Genomic DNA, 13,511 nt, shown 5'->3' with positions numbered 1-13,511 from the left:
CTGTGAGTTCCAGGACAGTCAAGGCTACACAGAGAAACCCTGTCTGGAAACCACTCCCCCCTAAAAATAAATAAATAAATAAATAAATAAATAAATAAATAAATAAATAAATAAATAAATAAACAAATCCTCTGTTGTGTAGCTATTTCCTCCGGATTGAAACATTACCTCCTTAGGGAAGGGGAAGGTTTATACAACACACAGAAAATTACAAAACACATAAGAAAATTACAAGAGGACTCCTGAGGCCTCTCTCTTAGGTCTGCCTGAGGTTGTATAGCAATAAGCAGTATGTTTTGATTTCTTTCTTCATCCGGCTGTATGGGAGCTGGGAAGATTGCTCAGGTAGTAAAGCGTTTGCCACGCACGCATGAGGACCTGAGTTCAGATTCAGACCTTGGTGTGGCGGTGCGTGCTTGCAATCTCAGTGCTATGGAGGCGCCCAGACAGGTGGATCCCTGAGGCTCAGTGGCCAGCAAGCCCAGCCTACTTGGTGAGTTCCAAGCCTGTAAGAGACTCTGTTTCAAAAACAACATCACTCAGACAGGAGTGTGCCTGAGACCATGAGGCCTCTGTGAGTGAGGCAGGAAGAGACTCCCACTCCGGTGGGCAGGTGTGGACAGCTGGGTGTCCCCAGTGACCCAAGTGCCAGTCCCAGGAGATGGTATTAAGCTCCCAACTAACAGGACAGGAATCTGAACCCCAGGGTTGTGTGAGCACATGCGGTGCAGCCCGAATCTGTTAGGAGGCAAGTGACATTGGACGGGCAAGTGACAGAAAAACCTACTGAAAGGACCAAGCAGATGCCATAACAGGCTGCTCAGTCTTCTCTCAGAGATCAGGCCTCAATTTCAGTTTCCTGAGACTTGAGCAAGCAGTTTCTGGGAGGGCCATGAACAAAAGACTGCTCAAAGTTCAGCCAGATGTTTACTTTCTGGGGCCCCTCACCAACTTAGAGTTATGTGCAGTACGTGCTTGGCCAGCCAGCCCCCATGGTGGCTCAAGGACAAAGCCTGGGACTTGTGCTGGACTGCCCCCAAAGTAATAAATTGTAACCACCAACCAGTAAATTCAAAGGTTACATACCCTCACCCAATTAAAAGAGAACAGAGATAAAAATAAACCAATCCGAGTTGCACCCGTGCAAAATTCCCCCAACCCCCATGAAGGGCTTGTGGATTTTGCCTTTAAAAAGCCAGCCACACAAAGAAAAGGCAAGTTCCTCCTGGCCTCACGACTACAAGTGAGTGCTTTGGATCGAGCTTCCCTGCCCGCGGCTTGTAAACAAACAGAAATAAACCATGCTAATTGCATTCTGAACCTAAGGTCTGTGGTGGTTTGTCTTTGGGGTCCCAATCTGGGCATAACACTACCACGGCTGTAGGTGATAAGGGTTCATTTTCCCCACACAGCGGAGCAGAGCCAGGCAGAGGGTGGGTGACGGTGTCAAGGATCTGGACTCTTCCCTTCCTGGCACCCTGTGCCCTGATGCTCGGCCCTCATGCTTGTGTGACTTTATAGTCTTAATATGGCCACCGCAGCCCCAGGCATCATATTAGCATTCGGGGCAGGAAGAAGAAAAGCGAGATGATTCCCAATGATACAGTCTCCTCGTTGAAGAAATTAAAAGAAAAACAAAACCTACCCTGAGCCATTGAGATTGCTCAGCTGGTAAAGACCCCCCCCACACACACACACACACACAGACCTGATGACCTGAGGTGCCTCCCTGAATACCCCAGGAGAAAGAGAGATCTGACCCCCAAAAGTTGACCTCTGACCTCCACACTGTGCCATAGTCCTCTGTCCCCATCTAATAATAATAATAATAATAACAAATAATAGTAATAGATTATAAAATTTAAAAGCCTTTAATGTCCTAGTTGAAAGATCTAATAAATGAAACAAAAAGGAAGGAAGGAAGGAAGGAAGGAAGGAAGGAAGGAAGGAAGGAAGGAAGGAAGGGGAGAGGAAAGGGAGGAGAAGAAAGGAGGTGGGGAGGGAGGGGAAGGCATCCTCCCAGAGCCCAGAATGGAGTCGCAAGGTCACTTTGCAGCCACACCAGAGTCTGGGAAGGTTCTCTAGCCTTTGCCTTCTGCAGCAAGACAGTAACAGTGGACTTTGAGGATGGCTTCTTAGCTTGCCGACAACGGCATTTACACCACTTTCTTCTCTGGCCACCACGAAGGCATCCAGAGGATAAACGGCACAAGTCTGTCCTAGTCCGTGTGCCTTGTACATGTCGCTCCCTGGACTCTGGATACTTTCCTGTTTGCCAGTGTGTTTTGTGCCTACAGTTTTCGGGTGACTTGGCAACCTGTTTCAAGGGCGATGACAGTGTTAATAAATTTTGACCCAGTTACAAAAAAAAAATCAACAAGGTGGATGGTGCCTGAAGAGTAACATTCAAGACCGACCTTTGTCCTCTCCATGCACACATACCTACACACAAGCACAAAATCCAGCTGTATGGTCTGTACCAAAATAGAGTATGGAAAGCTTGTAAGAGTAACAAGCTGGAAAAATACACCCAAAGAAAATGTTAAGAAAACAAAACTGATATAGAAGCATTAATATCCAACAAATACGTAGCCTTCTTTTAATACCTATGTTAGGGTCAGCAAGATAATTCCATGGGTAAAGGCACTTGCCACCAATCCTGACATCCTGACTTTGAACCTCGGGACCCATAATGTAGAAGGAGAGAACTGACTCCCTTAAGTTGCCCTCTGATCTCCACACGTGTGCTTTGGCACCTACAGGTCCCCACTCATCAGCCACACACAAACATTAATAAACAGAATGCATTTTAAATTTGTGCAGACATGTATGTGAGTTTGTCTTTGCATCACACACTGCCTAGTGGCCAAGGAGGCCTGAAGGTGGTGGTGGAGTCCCTAGGACTAGAGTCATAGACAGTTGTCAACTGTCTATATGTAGGTGTTGGAAATTGAACCTGGGTCCTCTGGAAGAGCAGCCAGTGCTCTTACCCACAGAGCCATCTCTCCAGCCCCCTAAAAGAAAGGTTTTTGAACTTATTCTTGGAGACATAGAAAACATTTTTTAAACAATAATACATTTTGCTAAAATCTTTCTGTTGATGTTTAGATGGTATATGTGACTACAGGCTGTCCCTAAGCACTGTGGGAAGGAGGAGGAAACAGGACAAGGGGTCTCCTCAGGGCATCCCATCTCCTGCCCTAGAGATTTAGATAAACAGATACAGAGTGCCTGAGGATTTGAACTTGGGTCCTCATGCTTGAGTGACAAGGGCTTTATCCACTGAGCCATCTTCCTAGTACAGTTCCTGGGGCTTCTGAGATGTTCTGAGCTCAGTAGGCTCTAAGTGTGCTGAGACCTTTCCAACTTAGTCCAGGAGTTCAACATTCCAGGGTTTGGCACCAAGGATAGCTCCTCTTCTCTAAAAGACAGGCTAGGAGGTTGGAAATTGGGTGCTCAAGGAGGCAGAGCACTGGCGTAATCCAAGAGCCCCTGAGTCTGGCCTTCCAGGTTTGCATGAGAAGAGACCTAGGAAAAAATGATTCAACCAAGACTGTGCAGGAAGTCAGCAGAGAGTCCGAGGTGGGGCTCCAATTCTACCTCCGTGGACCTCTTCAAGGCTCTCAGATACCTGGTCCCCATGACTTCTCAGTGATACAGCCAGAGCTTGAATCAAGGTCTCCTAAATGAAAATAGCATGCTACTGGGAATGAAAAGGAGAAATAGGCATCCTTTGAAATTTTTTTTTAACAATTTAATGTTTATGGGTGTTTTGCCTGTATACATGTCTGGGCACCATGTATTTGCAGTGCCCATGGAAGCCAGAGGGCATTGGATCCCCTAAAACTGAAGTTACAGATGGTTGTGAGCCGCCATGTGTTTGCTGGGAACTGAGCCTGGGTCCTCTGGAAAAGCAGCCAGTGCTCTTAGGTGTGGGAACATATCTCCAGCACCACAGGACACACTTTTGGTTTTGTTTTGTTTTGTTTTCCGAGACAGGGTTTCTCTGTGTAGCTTTGCACCTTTCCTGGATCTCGCTCTGTAGACCAGGCTGACCTCGAACTCACAGAGATCCGCCTGCCTCTGCCTCCCGAGTGCTGGGATTAAAGGTGTGCGCCACCACCACCCAGCTACAGGACACACACTTAACCACTGAGTCATCCCTTCAGTCCCCAGAATAGACTTTATTTTTTATTTATTTATTTATTTATTTATTTATTTTTTGGTTTTTCGAGACAGGGTTTCTCTGTGTAGCTTTGCGCCTTTCCTGGAACTCACTTGGTAGTCCAGGCTGGCCTCGAACTCACAGAGATCCACCTGGCTCTGCCTCCCGAGTGCTGGGATTAAAGGCGTGAGCCACCACCGCCCGGCCAGAATAGACTTTAAAAGACCACACAAATGTGGTGCCCGAAGCAAAGGAAAGTGGGGACTTGTGGAAGGACAGGAGAGTGGCCCCCTTGTCTAAGGGCTGAGAAACAAGAGCAGGTAGGACAGCCTGGAGGTAACTGCAGATTTGCAGAGGTCACCCCAACTGGGGCCATGCAGAAGTGGCTCTTCTGAAGACTGAGAGGTTTTATAGTTAGATTAAGCTGGCATGGAGGGATTACATGAGTCTGGAGGCCATCAGAAGGCAGGCAGAGACCAATGTCTGTGACATTGCTCACAGACAGAGCCCTCACTAAACATAAAAGGAAATCCCCAGGTTCTGTGGGCAGAGGCAAAGGGAGATCAATCGCCCGCTGGTGCTTTTAGACACTGAATTAGGATTCAAGGTCTGGTGCTGGGACTTCCTGCAAGGCAGAACGGGGGCCACGCAGAGGGGGAAGGATTTAGGGGCTGACGGGACTTGCAGCACAAAAGGTTATAAGCCCAAAGTTGGGGAAGTCCCCTGTGGGAGTATAGCTCCCACCTTTTGGAGGGTTCTGAGGCGGAGGAGAGAGGAAAGAGGAACTATCAGACAGAAAGAGAGACCTAGCCAATGAGAAGAAACACAGGATAGCTTCAGGAGGCCCTGGGTCAATACCCAACAGCCTCGACCTTTATTGAAAAGGGCTTTTTATAACATGCCAAGGGGAGGAGCAAAAGACCTCCCCCTTGCGAGATCCAAGCACACCGTACAGCCAAGTGTGGACCCTTCCAAACACCTGCTAACCACGCCCATGGTCAAATCATCTGGATATGCAGCCCTGCTGGGTAAAGCAAGCTCAGATTCTCTGACCCTGAGTAAGTTCTCACTAGGAAGCCCCTGTGGGCTCTCACAGTCCCCTGACTTGAGGCTCGTGAGGCTTCTCAAGTCCAGCTGCTGCTCCCTCACTGCATCCTTGTTTGATACAGCACCACTTAGGAAAACCACCCCTGAACTAGAAACAGGAAGCTTTTCATCTCTCTTGAAGTTTGGAGCCCATCCCAAGGTCCAGAAGACCAAGGCATCATGTGGGTCTGACAGCGGGTGTTACCTGTGACATTTGATGAAAGACCAAGATGCTAGCCAGACTGCAGAGTGGTAGAGCCCCTGCCTGGATTAGATCCCCAGCAACACACACACACACACACACACACACACACACACACACACACACACACACACACACAGAGGTTCTGAGTTCAATTCCCAGCAACCACATGGTAGCTAACAACCATCCGTAATGAGATCTGGCTCCCTCTTCTGGCCTGCAGGGATACATGCAGACAGAACACTGTCTACATAATAAACAGATAAATCTTTTTTTAAAAGACAACAAAAACAAACAAACAAACAAAAAAAAAGCCCCACCATTTAAAAAAATAAATCCAGAGCTGGGCATGGTGGCATACTTCTTTAATCTCAGTACTTGGAGGCAGGTGGGTCTCTGAGTTCCAGGATAGCCAAGGCTACACAGAGAAACCTTGTCTGGAAAAAACAAACAAAAAATAAAATCTGGGAGTGGTGGCCCAAACTTGTAATTCCAGCACTCAGGATGCTGAGGCAGGAGGATTTCAAGTTCAAAGCCAGTATGGACTGTAACAGGGCACTAGACCCTAGTAGGCTCCCAGACCTTAGCACAACTGACTCCATGATGGCAGTACCATTCAGGATGTAAAACTCAGCATGTAGACAACACCACCTGCCTAAACTAAAACAAAGGCCTGCTCCATCAAAGTCCATAGTTCTGGCAAAGTCTCTAAATGTATTAATCTTGCTTTTTGGCTTTTGTAGTTCTGCTTCTGGCTAACTTCTTGCTAGCTGAAGTATGTCAACCTAGGGTATGGCTTTTGTGCTTAAAAGCTCACCCTGAGAAAGGTTCAGGGGTACACTGCGATCCCAAACAGGCAGTGTAGCTGCTGGCCGGCTTAACACAGACTTTCTATTGGCTTAAACCCTTGTCTGAGCAGTCTTATCTGGTGACTACCCCATAACATGGACTATGTATTGAGTTCCAGAACACCTTGCCTCAGAAAAAGGGGAAAGAAATAAGGAAGGAAGGAAGGAAGGAAGGAAGGAAGGAAGGAAGGAAGGAAGGAAGGAAGGGAGGGAGGGAGGGAGGGAGGAAGAATCCAAGCCACACCACGGGAAATGTGCTTCTCAACATATGAAGAGCTTTTAGATACTATAACTACAATCCCAGGACCTGGGAAACGGAGGCAGAAGAATCACAAATTTGAAGCCAGGCAGGGCTATGTTGAGAAATCTTGTTTATAAACTAATTAGCTACTTAATTAACTAAGTATACTAAAGTCTGGGCTTTTCTTGTGTGTGTTGTACGTCATCATGTTGTCTTCGACAAAGAACGGACCGCCGGCCTCCAAGAGCTCCCTCCCTTAACTGCTTTGCAGCCCATCTGGTCATCCTTTGCCCCATCCTTCACTTGCAATGTAAGAGGAAGTCTCCTGCCTCTCACACAGGGATCCTTGGACAGCTCTGGGGTGGAGTCGGCTCGCGGTGGCCACGCCCCTCCGCGGCAGGGCGGAGCATGCAAATCTCTCAGAGACCATGCTTCCGTTGGGGAGAAATGCGAGGGTCTCTCACGCAGGCGAAGTTTCTTGTGAAACCTGCGGGGCATGAGAAATTTGTAGCAGAGTCCAGTGGTGATCACAGGAGAAGTGGAGGCACAGAAGGGAAACAGAGCCTCGCTCGGAAAAACTCACCACGAGTTAAAGAGGGACGATGAGAGGACGGCATCCGTATGGGCGCCTTGCTCGGTATCGCTTCTCGGCCTTTTGGCTAAGATCAAGTGTAGTATCTGTTCTTATTAGTTTAATATCTGATACGTCCTCTATCCGAGGACAATATATTAAATGGGTTTTTGGAACTAAGAGTTGGAATAGGAGCTTGCTTCGTCCACTCCACGCATCGACCTGGTATTGCAGTACCTCCAGGAACGGTGCACCCCCTCGGGGGACCTCTGACGCTGGTTCAAAATAAAGATTATCCTTCTTGTATCTTTTTTAGGCTTTCTGTATTTCCACAGCTTTAGGTTTTTTTCCCGATCTAACTGGCTTTGAGCTCAAAGGTTTGCCTGCTTCTCTGCCTCCCAAGTGCTAGAAGTAAAGGTATATGTCACCATGCCCCCCTCTTTTTTTCTCTTTGGTTTCTTTGTTATTCCTGTTGGTACTGGAAGTCAGGGATCTGGATCTGCCTGTTTTTGTCTCAGGAACCGGAACCATGTCTTTTAATGGAAATATAACAGTAGGATTAAATATACTTAAATATATTTATTTTATATTTTATTATTATTGTTTTGTTTTTCGAGACAGGGTTTCTCTGTATAGCCCTGACTGTCCTGGAACTCACTTTGTAGACCAGAACTGCCTACCTGCCTCCTGAATGTTCGGACTAAAAGCGTTGTGACACTACTGCCCGCCTTAAGTTATTTTAAATGTTTAACTTTGAGCATTAATCTCAGCATTTGGGGGGCAGGTGCAGGTTGATGTCTGAGTTACAGGACAGTCAGGGCTACCTTGCATTTGAAAAACAAACAAGGGGCTAGAGATGGCTCAGCAGTTAAGCACACTGCTCTCAGAGGACCTGTGTTCAATTCCCAGCACCCACATAGTGGCTCACAACTGTCTGTAACTCCAGGGGATATGACACCCTCAACAGACATACATGCAGGAAGAACACCAATGCATGTGAAATTTAAAAAAAATAATAATAATCTTTTCCCCTTTGTGCTGAGGTTTGTGCTTAGGTTTTCAAGAATGCTAGACACAGGTATAATCATTGAGTTATATCCTAACCCCTAAAAATGTATTTCTTTTATTTCATTTTATTTATGTGTGTGTGTTGCTGTGAGCCATGTGCATGTCTGGTGCCTGTGGAGGTCTGAAGATTATCCACTCCTCTGGAACAGGACAAAAAGAAAAAACCAAAAATACCACCATAATAACTAAACCAATTAATACATTCGGTGACAGAGAATAGCTCAAAGGGAAGTAGGGTAGTAGTACCTTGTCCCTTCGCCCTGAGTAGCAGCTGCTGTCCCTAGGAACTGCCAATCAGGACCAGATCACTGTATGAAATACAAGTTTTCCAGAAACAAAAATGCAAATCGCTTTATATTGAATATGTCTCTGTAAGTCGCTAATTATGGTCACTAACCAGCTCCCTTGGTAAACAGACGTTTGATCCTGAAGAATTAAATGAATTAAATTCAGCTGTCTTTGATATTTTACTTCTGTCATATACAAAAATAGCTGGAAACACATTTAAATGTTATCCAGTTAAACGGGTTTTTCCCCCCCAGGCTATGAGGATAGAGTATATCTTATTAACAGATTATTCAGCTGGTCATAGTGGCTTGGACTGAATCTTCGAATTTTGAGAGACTGAGGCAGAACTATTGCCCAAAGTTCAAGTCTGCTCAGTGAATTCTAGGCCAGTTTGGATTACAGAGTGAAATCACGGCTTAAAAACTAAAACAACACAACAAAAATCGGGTTATTGGTCTGACAGTCTTTAAATACTTGGACAGCCAGATCTCACTCTATAGAACAGGCTGGCCTCGAACTCACAGAGATCCACCTGGCTCTGCCTCCCGAGTGCTGGGATTAAAGGTGTGCGCCGCCACTGCCCGGCCCACATTCACAATTTACCCACTGTGAATGTTCTAGTTATTGGAATAGAAAGGAACCCGACCAGGGTTCGTGTTTGTCAAAGCTACAAGTCTTAGGTGAGGGCCTTCTGGTCCCCTTTGAGTGTAAATGTCAACCCTGCAAGGATTTGACGCTACAGGACACTTACAGGAGGCAGGGTTTGCAGCATGCATGGTCCAGGCCATGGGAGCTTCCCCTCCTGCCTCGTGTTTCCCTTTTTTTTTTTTTTTTTTTTTTTTTTTTGGTTTTTCGAGACAGGGTTTCTCTGTGTAGCTTTGTGCCTTTCCTGGATCTCGCTCTGTAGAACAGGCTGGCCTCGAACTCACAGAGATCCGCCTGCCTCTGCCTCCCGAGTGCTGGGATTAAAGGCGTGCGCCACCACCACCCGGCTCGTGTTTCCTTTTACAGAAGTAAATTTTGCTTTTAGAGACAAATGGTGCTTCATAAAACGGCTCCCTCCCTGAACGTTCCTCTTCTGGAGTTCTGCCTCCTCGCCTACTTCAGCCAACTCCCCACCGAAAATGCCATCTATTCAGGCGGTGAAGGCAGGAGGTGGGTGCCACACAGCTCTGCTCTGAGAATTCGCTTTACTCTCGGTCAAACTCTCCATCCCGTTTCTGAGGTAGAACGACTTACCAGTGACAGAACTTTCTCCTTGTTACAGACAGCAGACATTTCTCAAACTTTCTGGTGACAAATGATATTGAGAGATTGTCACCTTCTCAGGGAGGTGACAGTTGGTCATATCCTCCTTCATAGATGGTGAATCTGATCCCAGTTGTTTTTCTTTTGTTTTTTAATTGTGTGTGTTGGGGGTGGGGCACATACAGGAAAGCAGTTCTTCTCGGAAGCCAGAGGAGTCAGGTCCCTCTGGAGCTGGAGTTACAGGTGGAGTGATGCTGTGGGATGTTCCGTATGCTGTGAATGCGTTGCTCTGAGAGGTTGATAAATAAAACGCTGATTGGCCAGTAGCCAGGCAGGAAGTATAGGTGGGATAAACAGACAAGGAGAACTGTGGGAAGTGGAAGGCTGAGTCAGGAGATGCTGCCAGCCGCTGTCAGGAGAAGCAACATGTAAAGATACCAGTAACCACTCTTGGGCATATACCCAAGGAATGAATGCTCAATCATACCACAAAGATACATGCTCAACTACGTTCATAGCAGCACTATTCATAAGAGCCAGAAACTAGAAACAACCTAGATGCCCGTCAACTGAAGAATGGATTAAGAAAATGTGGTACATATACACAATGGAGTACTACTCAGCAGAGAAAAATAAGAACATACACAGGAGGGCTGGAGAGATGGCTCAGCCGTTAAAGGCTAGGCTCACAACCAAAAATATACACAGGGGCATAAACACCCCTACAACCTAAGGGTAGGTCTCTGTGACCAGCAGCCCCCCCCACCCCACCCCTACCCCCATCCCCAAGGAGCATGTCTCAGAGTTAACCTCAAGGAGGTCAAGTTTCCAGAAAGAAAGGGAGTGGAAAGCAGAATCCAGCTCTGCTCAGGTCTGCCTTACATGGAACACCTTACCTTCCAGGCCCATCTGCCATTGCTCCCTGAAGCTTGGACAGTTTTGCATAGTTCAAACCAGCACATTTCCAGGAGGGTGATGATATCGCAAAACCAGGGTTCCAGAAGGCTGGGTGGCCAAGAACATCTACTTTCTCATGAGGAAAGAGACCCATTAGCCAGATGGGGCTGGAGAGTAGTTGATGAGGAAGAGGAGGGCACCTGCCACAAAACACCTTGTCCTCTAGAGCCTCACAGAAGACCTTAGGCTGCTAGGAGCTTGGGCCAGAGAGATGTGCTTGGAAGCTGGATAGGGTCACATGCTGGGACCATTATCAACCAAAGGCACCCTGAGGGGCTTAAAGGGCAAGCTGGACCTTCCAGTTTCCCTTTCCAAGAGGTCTATCTTCAGGGAACATTCTGAGTCAAAGTTGGGAGGGCTGTATCAATGTGCTAAATAGTTTTAGCCATTTACATGAAATCCTAATTCATCTGGGTCCCTCTATATTCTAATTGTAACACTAGAGTGACAACACCCTCTCCTGGCCTCTAAAGGCACCCACACACATGGTATACATTCGTACACACACACACACACACACACACACACACACACACACACAAAAGTAAATTTAAAATAGATTATGGTGATAATTGCAGAACTCTGCGAGTATACTAAAAAAAAACTATTGGATTTTATACTTTACTTTCAAATTTATTTTTATTAATTGAGACAGGGTCTCACTGTGTGGCCCAGGCTACCCTCAAACTTGTGATGCTCCTGCCTCTGTCTCTCAAGTGCTGAGATTACTGTTATTCACTTTAAGTGAATTAGTTGTGTGGAATATAAATTATATACTGTGCATCGTATCTCAATAAAGCCATTATGAGAAACACTGCTGCAGATTTGGCCCTTGGGTCCCCTTTGAGCTGGCTCTTGTCCCTTTGACAGTCCCAGTCCATACCTTGAGCACTTCGTTAACTTTCTGGTAAGAGATAATTAAGAATTATGCCATTCCTGCTTGCTCTAGGTCTCTTTGTGGTTTGTCTTTCTTTTGAGGGCTTGGGAGGTAGGATGGTTTGAGACAAGGTCTCTCTATGTAGTCCCAGATGCTTTCCCAATGTAGACCAGGCTGACTTTGAACTCACAGAGATCCGCCTACCTCTGCCTCCTGAGTGCCAAGATTAAAGGTGTGCGCCGCCATGTGCCGCTTCCATCTTATGTTTAAAACAAGGTCTCTCAGAGGAACCAGAGCTTGCTGCTTTGACTTAATGGCCTGCCCAATGAGCCCACGGGATCCAACTGTCACCACCCTGAATGGTGATGCTGCAGATGCATGATCACCCAGTGAGCCCAGGGGATCCAACTGTCACCACCCTGAATGGTGATGCTGCAGATGCATGACGTCATGGCCAACTTTTATGTGGGTGTTGGGGGTCCAAACTCAGTCACTCATACTTTCACAGCAAGCACTGGGCCATCTCTGTCCTAATTATTCATTGTTCACTAAGCCAGTCAGATATAAAAACTGTGCTGGGTTAAGGGAATGAGAAAAGAAAAGATACTGGATCAGGTGTTTCGGAGTTTATAACTAGTGGTGGAGGGAAAAGATGCATAAACAGACACATAAAACATTAGTAATGTAGGCCGGAGATATGGCTCGGTGGTTAAGAGCACTGGCTACCCTTACAGAGGACCTGGGGTTCAATTCCCAGTACCTACATAATAACTCACAACTGTCTTTAACTCCTCTTCCAGGGGGTCAGGCACCTTCACACGGACATTCATGCAGGTAAAACATCAGTGCACATAAAATAAATTTTTTTTTGAGACAGGGTTTCCCTGTGTAGCCTTAGCTGTCCTTGGCTATCCTGGAACTTGCTCTGTAAACCAAGCTGTCCTCGAACTTACAAAGATCCTGGTGCCTTTGCCTCTTGAGTGCTGGGATTAAAGGCGTGCACCACCACCACCCAGCTGAAAATAAATAAATCCTTTTAAAAATTAATAATGCACTGACTTGATTTGTATTACTCAAATTTTATGAATATACAATCCAATCTGAAAATGAAAGAGACAAGTAAGAAAGAATTAGTGGTATAAGAAATCCACAGAAGCCTGGCAGTGGTGGCACACGCCTTTAATCCCAGCACTCGGGATGCAGAGCCAGGAGGATCTCTGTAAATTCAAGGCCAGCCTGGTCTACAGAGTGAGATCCAGGACAGGCACCAAAAACTACCCAGAGAAACCTTGTCTTGAAAAAAAAAAAGAAAGAAAGAAAGAAAGAAAGGAAGAAAGAAAAAGAAAAGAAATCCACAGAAGCCGGGTGGTGGTGCTACACACCTCTAATCCCAGTAGTTGGAAGAAAGAGGCAGGTGGATCTACAGACTAGCCTGAACTACATAGTAAGTTCTAGGACATCGAGGGCCACACAGAGAAACCCTGTCTTGAAAAACAAACAAACAAAAAACCCAAATAAATGCACAATAATGTACAAAGTATGAGAAATTCGCATTGTCAAAAAAGCTTGTTAATGGCAATGAGCGCCCAGTAGTTTTGGTTGCCGGTAAAATTCACGGGGATAGAGTGTATTATGTCCTCCAGCTGGGGCGCTGGGGCTGATGAGTTGGAGGTCGATCGACTTCATGTCACATGCTCCTTGGGTCATAATCTTGTGCAGGAGCTCCTAGATGGGAAGACTGACCTTTCTTTGCTGCTCACCACCCTGTGCGTTCTTCATCAGTGCTCACCAGAGAGGGCAATTAATCAATCGATTCAGGCACATGCTACTGCTCGACAGAGTATCATTGTGTAGGGCTTATCCTGAGTACAGTGCTTAAATATTCTCCCTGTAGCCTTTAGTCTCCATCCCCACACTGAAAAACCAGCGCTGATAGGTCTCAAGCATATGCAAGTTAAAA

At 46.3% G+C, this 13,511-nt stretch overlaps 1 non-coding gene across 1 annotated transcript; it reads left to right on the top strand.

The window, feature by feature from the left end:
- Nucleotides 1–7,181: 7,181 nt before the first annotated feature.
- LOC128123598 (U2 spliceosomal RNA) lies at nt 7,182–7,372 on the top strand. Its single transcript, XR_008222768.1, has one exon. It is a non-coding gene; the product is annotated as a U2 spliceosomal RNA (small nuclear RNA).
- The last annotated feature ends 6,139 nt before the right edge of the window (nt 7,373–13,511 follow it).

The sequence above is a fragment of the Peromyscus californicus genome, unplaced genomic scaffold (assembly GCF_007827085.1).
Source record: "Peromyscus californicus insignis strain IS unplaced genomic scaffold, ASM782708v3 Scaffold_3__1_contigs__length_106647218, whole genome shotgun sequence".
Classification (NCBI taxonomy): domain Eukaryota; kingdom Metazoa; phylum Chordata; class Mammalia; order Rodentia; family Cricetidae; genus Peromyscus; species Peromyscus californicus.
This window is presented reverse-complemented; position numbering and strand designations above follow the sequence as displayed.